The sequence below is a fragment of the Carcharhinus amblyrhynchos genome, chromosome 5 (assembly GCF_965287045.1).
Source record: "Carcharhinus amblyrhynchos chromosome 5, sCarAmb.v2.hapA, whole genome shotgun sequence".
NCBI lineage: Eukaryota > Metazoa > Chordata > Chondrichthyes > Carcharhiniformes > Carcharhinidae > Carcharhinus > Carcharhinus amblyrhynchos.
Window position 1 is genome coordinate 59,948,981 of NC_137328.1, and position 8,598 is coordinate 59,957,578.

The following is an 8,598-nucleotide window of genomic DNA, read 5'->3' on the forward strand; positions in this document are numbered from 1 at the left end:
CCGCACTGCTTAGTGGGAAAAGTGGTGGTGGCCCCTGGTTTTAATGTGGAGCGAGGAGGAACACACCAAGACCTAGCTGCACAACGAGCCAAACCCAGAAGATGAAGTTTTTCGGTGGCAACCTTCAGCAGATCATTTATTGAAGCTGAATTGGCTGCTGACTGCCTGAGGAAACTGACTGCAGGATATGCAGACCTCTTTGGCAAAGGGGCCTGAAACAGATGCTAGACCCTTCATTTGCCTAAGTATCAGATTTGATGCCAGTTCCGAACATAAAACCTGGATACATGCTAAGCAGCCTAGCCAATATGATGGACACATGCAGAAACTCACAAAAGCTCCTTAGACGGCACTTTCCAAAACCAGCACCACTGACCATCTAGAAGGACAAAGCTGGCAGACATTTGGGAACATGACCATCTGGAAGCTCCCTTCCAAGCTACTCATCACCCCAACTCACCCTGACCTGGAAATAAATCGTCATTCTTTTGCTATCACTGGGTCAAAATCCTGGAATTCAAATCTTAGCAGCACTATGGGTGTACCTACACCTCAGGGACTGCAGCAGTTCAACAAGGCAACTCACCACTGCCTTCTCAAAAGCCATTAATGTTGGGCAATAAATGCTGGCCTAGCCAGCAATGCCCACATCCTGTAAAAAGAATTTAAAAATAAAAAATGGACTTTACCAACAAATGACACCACTGAGATTAATGACTCTGCAGTATTAATGTGAATTTAGTTTTGGTGACCTCACTTTGTGTACAGGCTTATTACTTACAGCTTAACAATATAGTACAGAATTAAGGTTTAAGTCTGCAACAAGTTGTTCCCTGTTTGGTGTTTTGAAACGTTAAATTCTGTCCAAAACGGATTAACTGTTTCCCTCACAAAGGGAGGAATTATTCAGCTTGTGGTTAAATGTAGCAGCAGGATTTGTTCCAATGTCTCAAACCAACAGCGAACGTGAACATGATGCAAGAACAAAATAGGAGCAAGCGTCAGCCATTTGCTCCTTTGAGATCGTTCCGCCATTAAACAAAATCAGTCTTCTACCTGAAAACTACCTTCCTGCACAATCTCTTTAATTTCATTAGTAAGCAAAAATTTAATCGACCTCTGTCTTGAATGAGCATCCACAGTCTTTGGAGTAGAGAATTCCAAAGATTCACAACTCTGATCCCCAGGGGGATGTCTGCTGATGATTGCACAATGCTCAGCACCATTCACAATTCCTCAAATACTGAAGCAGTTTGTGTCCAAATGCAGCAAAAGCCAGACAATATTCAGGCTTGAGTTGACAAGTGGCAAGTAACATTTGCACCATACAAGTGCCAGGCAATGACCATCTCCCACAACAGAGGATCTAACCATCACTCCTTGACACACAATGACAATTCACTGTGGATGTACCTACATCTCAGGCATTGCAGTATTTCAAGAAGGCAGCTTGTCACCAATTAGGGATAGAATCCCTACAATACAGAAAGACGCCATTTGGCCCATCAAGTCTGCACTGACCATAATCCCACCCAGGCCCTACCCCCATACCCATACATATTTACCCACTAATCCCTCTGACCTACGCATTTTAGGACACTAAGGGAAATTTTAACATGGCTAATCAACCAAACCCGCACATCTTTGAACTGTGGGAGGAAACCCACGCAGATACGAGGAGAATGTGCAAACTCCACACAAACAGTGACCCAAGCCAGGAATCGCACTCAGGTCCCTGGAGCTGTGAAGCAGCAGTGCTATCTACTGTGCTACTGTGCCGCCCAAAATGGGAGGATGGGTAATGAATGCTGGCCTAGCCAACAAAACCCACATCCCTTAAGTTAATTGTTAAAAATCTCATCAGTGATGCAGATTTATGATGAAAGTAAGGTCATTGATGAAGTAGCTGAAGATGGTTAGGCCTAGCCCACGCCTCTCTGGAATACCTGCAGCAATGAATGATCTCCAACAATCACAGCCATCTTCCTTTGTGCTAGGTATGTCCCCAACCAGCAGAGCGATTTCCCTGACTGACTCCCGTTTTACTAGGGCTTCTTGGTGCTACATTCCATCAAATGATATCAAGGGCAGTCATTCTCACCTCACCTCTGACAAGCAACTCTTTTGTCCATGTTTGAACCAAGGCTACAATGAGATCAGGAGTTGAGTGGCTTTGGTAGAATTCAGACTGAGCATCAGTGAGCAGGTTGTTTCTCAGCAAGTGTCACTCGATTGTACTGTTGATGACCCTTTCTATCATTTTGCTGATGATCGAGAATAGATTGATGAGGCGGTTTAGCCGGATTGGATTTTTCCTTATTTTTGTCGACAGGACATACCTGGACAATTTTCCATATTGCTGGATAATACAGGTTGTAACTGTATTGGAACAGTTTGGCTAGGGTTGCAGCAAGTTCTGGAGGACAAGTGTTCAGTGCTTTTGCCAGAATATTGTTAGGGTCATAAGCTTTGCAATATCGAATGCCTTTAGCCATTTCTTGAAATCACAGAGTGAATTGAATTGGCTGACGACTTGCATCTGTAATGCTCGGGACCTCCGAGGAGGCCAAGCTAGATCCTCCACTAAGCACATTTGGCTGAAGATTTTTGCAACTGCTTCAGTTTTATATTTTGCACTGATGTGCTAGGCTCCTTCATCATTGAGGATGGGGTATTTGTGGAGTTTGCTCCTCCAGTGAGTTGCTTAATTTTCCACCACCATCCATGGCTGAATGTGGCAGGAGTGCAGAACTTAGATCTGATCCATTGGTTGTGGCATCGCTGAGCTCTATCACTTGCTGCTTATGTTGTTTGGCATAATTTACCAGGTTGGCACCTCATTTTTAAGTACATCTTGTCCTGATCGTGGCATGCCCTCCTGAATTCTGCATTGAATATCCTTTTGTAGACTTTGTAGCAGTTGGATATAGCTGAGTGTCTGTTAGACCAATCCATAGGTCATTTCACATTGCTGTAGGCCTGGAGTCATTGACATCGAACTTCAAAATGTTCTCCAGATTGATCTGGTGCATTTTTCACAATGTAAATACTGAAAGCTACAAGATGATTTGGCAAAAATTTCCATAGAGAGGAAAACCATTCTTGAAGGAAGGCCCAATTCAATTTAGCATGTCCACGAACGAGTCAATTTTGTCTTAACAAGATGAGCTTGAGAAGTTATTTTTAAAGGCAGACAGGTCATCAAACCAGAAACTCTGTGATCCAAAATTCTTCAACAGCTATTTATATTGGACGTGAAGACTTCCAATAGAGACAGTCGGTTGCCTAAGCATCAACAATGACATTGAAGTTGTTATTTGCAAGTGTGAGGCTGTAAGGAGTATATGCCACGTTAGCACAAAGCACATTGATTCCACATAAAGTTCCTACCCATCCTTGGTCCAAAATTGTATTGACCGCTTTCATTCTACGGCACTGACTTCACTGCTATCGTCAAATACTTTTCCACATTGTTACTTATCCCATTATTCCACAATATATTGCAACTGTGAAACATACAAAGTGCCATTTTCAGTTTATTTGGTGTACCTAGAGAGATTATGGATCATAGTTTGCAAGGGATCATAAAAAGTCAGATTGATTTTGGCTGAAGGGGTTATTTTTGCTCCAATATAAAGTATTGGAAATAATCAACATGGCTGGGAGCATCAGAGTAGAGAAATAGAGGTCAGAGACCCTTCACCTACAACTAATGCAGATCATGGACCTGAAGCATTGACTTTTACCTCACCAACGATGCTGCCTGGTCAGCTGATATCCAGTTTCTCTTTATATTTCAAGATTTCCTATTATCTATGCTGTTGCAAGTTAGTTTCAATTTAAAATTCAAAATAATTTATCACTCAATGCAGTGTATTTTTTTCTGTTAACAAAGCCCACTTAGAGGAACAGAAATAACATATTATTGCACATCAATTTTACTGGATGGTTTTGCTATTTTTAAAACTTGGAAGCGAGACCAGGAGTTCTGGCAGGGGGGATGGTTACTTGCAGTGCTTGTGATGAATATTGCTGTTCAGAAAATTTCCTAGGGCCAGGGAGTAGAGAAGCAGAGGTTGCACAATATAAATGACCAATTCGTGTGTAATTGTTTAACAAACTATAGATGTAAAATGCATTATACTGAGCTCTCAATGGGCTTTATAAATATAGGCGCAGGATAAAAGTCAAGACATTTTCCCAAATCTATATAACTGCATTTCCCAATTTTGGGCACCCAAAGGATGTAAGGGGAGTGATTAAAAGGGGGTAAGCAGCATAGAAATAGAAGTGGCAGGGCCCACGTTTTCTATCCTTAGTCCTGATTAGGATAGGTACCCAAAAGCGTAGTCAAAGGCATTGGTTTCAGGGACATCTTAAAATGAGAGTAGCACAGCAGAGAGGTTTAGAGAGGGAATGGCAGAGCATGGAGCCTTGGTAGTTATCAAAGCTGGCACATAGGGCTGGAGGAAATTGGAGGTAGGGAAAGGGGAGGCTATGAAGGACGTGAAAGCAAGAATGAGAATTATAAAAGCAGTAACTTCTGATATCAAATCTGGTGAAAGGAACGCATACATGAATGAATGCATGCTCAGCTCACACCATGTCCACTGGCACACGCACGGTTGCTCACATTGTTGCCACAGGTTTGTCCTGCACAGAATGATTTCACTCAATGCCTGCAGTTCAAGGAGCTATCAATGACTACCATTTGGCCTACTTTCACCATCTTTCTTGCTCTCACTTTCCAAATGCAAGAAAAATGTTTATTTTGCCAAACACAACAGCTTTTCTCTCTGGGTTTCAGTTGTTTTGTGAAAAGCAATTTCTTTGCCCATATTCCTCATTCCATTTAAAGTATCTCAAGTTATTGGGAAACCAAAAGAGTTTCAAACTCCACCAACCCTCAACTTCCATATTTGAAATAATGTGATTTATTGTACACAGCTTGATAATGTAGATTTGAGTCAATAACCCCACCGTCATAGAATCTTACAGTGCAGGAGGCCATTCAACCCACTGAGTCTGCACTGACCACCATCCCACCCAAGCCCTATCCACCATAACCCCCATGCATTTACCCTAGCTAGTCCCCCTGACACTAGGAGGCAATTTAGAATGGCCAATCCACTTAACTCGCACATCTCTGGACAGTGGGAGGAAACCAGACAGCCCGGAGGAAATTCACACAGCAACAGGGAGAAGGTGTTAACTCCACACAGACAATGAGCCAAACTAGGAATCAAATCCGGATCCTTGACACAGTAAGGCAGCAGTGCTAATCACTGTGCCACCATGCCACCCTCCATCTCCATGCAAGATTATTTCCTGACCAATGGAAATCTGTACCTCTGTTTTTAAGTATGTTTTAACATTAGTATACTAATACATTAAAATACAATGTAATGCAAGAAGACTTGGGGCTTCCTAATATTTGTTTGGAGGAAATTTCGGTTCAGCCTGTACTGGATGTTGAACAAGCAAAATCAGAGATGCTGAGAGATGTAGTGATGACATAAGACCAGATGTCACAACTTCAGATGAAATAACAAACAGGTCTTATCCACACTTCAAAAAGTATTTGCATCTGTTTCCTAGGTTTGTGACTCCCAAACTGTACATTAAAGCTATAGTAGAAATGGGATGTGTTTGAACTCAGCAGCGAGTTTAAATGGCCCTGATGAATTTGTTGTGAATCACATCCCTGCCAGCAAAAATGAAATTAATTGGAAATGGGAGTACAGTTTGTGCATCTGGATCTTACCCATTTAAAAAAATACTCATCTCCCTAACTCTGAAAATCCCTTCAGGCCTAGGCGGACAGTTTGCTTCACTGCCAGATTTTCAGTCTGATGTTGACCAGAGGATAGAATTTTTCATCTTGTTAATGTGATTAAATTAAATCCTTTACAAATCCAGTAAATCCCTGGATGTAGCCTTCAAGATTACAGCAATGGGTCAATATTGATTTTTCTAATCCATTTATCAATGAGAATTTACTAATGAGTTAATGTCACTGCAATCATTAGTTCAACTAGTAAACCCTTGGTCCTTGACGTTATTAACATTTCCACTAGTCCCTGTGAGCAGCCTGTTGCTGCTTGATTTCCCATTCATCACCCACAGGCCAGTGCATAGTTTGAGACACTGCAATGAGGTTTGTGTAGCTAAGGAATATATAAAACACCTTGGCGCCATGCAGGTGAAATGCATACATTTCTTGCCTATGGTGAACATTCTATTCACAATAACAGCATAGGAGGCAGCCATTCAGCACTTTCTAATAGCAATCCAGTTATTTCCACAAAACACTGCAATTCTCTCTCCTTCAAATCTGTCTTCAAGAACTTACCAGGAAGCAAATTCCAAATACTAACCATTCATTGCATCACACAAACTTGATCTAATTTGTCCCACCCAAAACCTTTAAATATTTCAACTGTAATAAAAACATACCTGAAGGTTCAGAACTGAGCACAGAGCCTTTATGACATGGTCTTTAAGAACATAGCAAATAGAAGGTCTAACCCTTTGAGCCTGCTCTACCACCCAGTATCAATCACTGATTTATCTCAATTCCACTGTCCCACACTTGCCTCACATCTAACAATCTACTGACCTGTTTCTTGAATATATTCAACAACTGAGCATTCTTAACCCTTTGGTTACAGAATTAGGAAGACCCGCAACCTTTTAAACGAAGAATTGCCTCCTCTTCATTCCCAAATAGAACATAGAAAAACTACAGCACAAACAGGCCCTTCGACCCACAAGTTGCGCCAATCACATTGCTACCTACTAGACTTACTGATAACCCTCAATCCTATTAAGTTCCATGTACTCATCCAGAAGTCTCTTAAAAGACGCTATCGAATTTGCCTCCACCACCACTGATGGCAGCTAATTCCATTCACCAACCATCCTGAGTGAAAAACTTACCCCTGACATCTCTGTACCTACTCCCCAGCACCTTAAACCTGTGTCCTCTCGCAACAACCATTTCAGCCCTGGGAAAAAGCCTCTGAGAATCCACCCGATCTATCTCTCTCAACATCTTATACACCTCTAAGTTCACCTCTCATCCTTCATCTCTCCAAGGAGAAAAGATCGAGCTCCCTCAACCTATCCTCATATGGCATGCCACCCAATCCAGACAATATCCTTGTAAACCTCCTCTGCACCCTTTCAAAGCTTCCACATCCCTCCTATAATGAGGTGACCAGAACTGAGTACAGTACTCCAAGAGAAGTCTGACTAGGGTCTTATAAAGTTGCAACATTATCTCCCGACTCCTAAACTCAATCCCTTGATTGACGAAGGCCAGTACACCTTACGCCTTTGAAACCACATCCTCCACCTGTGAGGCCGATTTAAGAGTCCTATGGACCCGGACCCCAAGGTCCTTCTGATCCTCTACACTGCTAAGAGTCTTACCCTTGATATTATATTCCTGCATCCCATTGGTCCTGCCAAAATGGACCACTACACATTTATCCGGGTCGAAATCCATCGCCACTTCTCCGCCCAGTCTTGCATCCTATCTATGTCACGCTGCAACTTCTGACATCCCTCCAAACTATCCACAACACCATCAACCTTTGTGTCATCAGCAAACTTACCTACCCATCCCTCTACTTCCTCATCCAGGCATTTATGAAAATTACAAACAGCAAGGGTTCCAGAACAAATCCCTGGGGCACTCCACTGGTGACCGACCTCCATGCAGAAAAAGACCCATCCACAATCACTCTCTGCCTTCTGCGGGCAAGCTGGTTCTGGATGCACAAGGCAACAGCCCCTTGGATCCCATGCCCTCTCACTTTCTCCAGAAGTCTTGCATGGGCGACCTTATCAAACGCCTTGCTGAAGTCCACATAAACCACATCTACTGCACTTCCTTCGTCAAAGTATTTAGTCACATTTTCAAAGAACTCAACCAGGCTCGTAAGGCACGATCTGCCTTTTAACAAAGCTGTGCTGACTACTTTTGAGCATACTAAACTTCTCTAAATGTTCATAAATCCTGTCCCTCAGGATCTTCTCCATCAACTTACCAACCACTGAGGGTAGACTCACTGGTCGGTAACTTCCTGGGCTATCCCTATTCCCATTCTTGAATATAGGAACCATATCCGCAATCCTCCAGTCCTTTGGAACCTCTCCCTGATCCCTTTTGTGAGACTTGCCAACCATGCGAAACATTCTCCCATCAATTCCCTTAATATTTCTCATGTCAGATTGTAAGAGTGTCATATTATTCTTACTTACTGTTGATCAAGTTCCATCCATGGTAATTGTTGAATTAGATTAGGTCTTAGTCATGGATGCACAGAGAGCATCCAATCATTACCCACGTCAACTTATGAGTTGTGAACTCACTTGCTGTTAGTCAACTGTTATCTCACACTAGACTGCACTGAAAGGAAGTGATGGCATAGCTGTTACAAGCAGGCAGTCAAAAAAATAGTGCTCACCAATCATGGAAAGTGCATGTGGTATCCATTTTTCTGATGGGTGACTGGGACTCTTATGTGCTCCAATGCACAAGTAGTTTGTTACAATACCAATGATCATTCTTCCAAAGATGGTGTTCCAGCA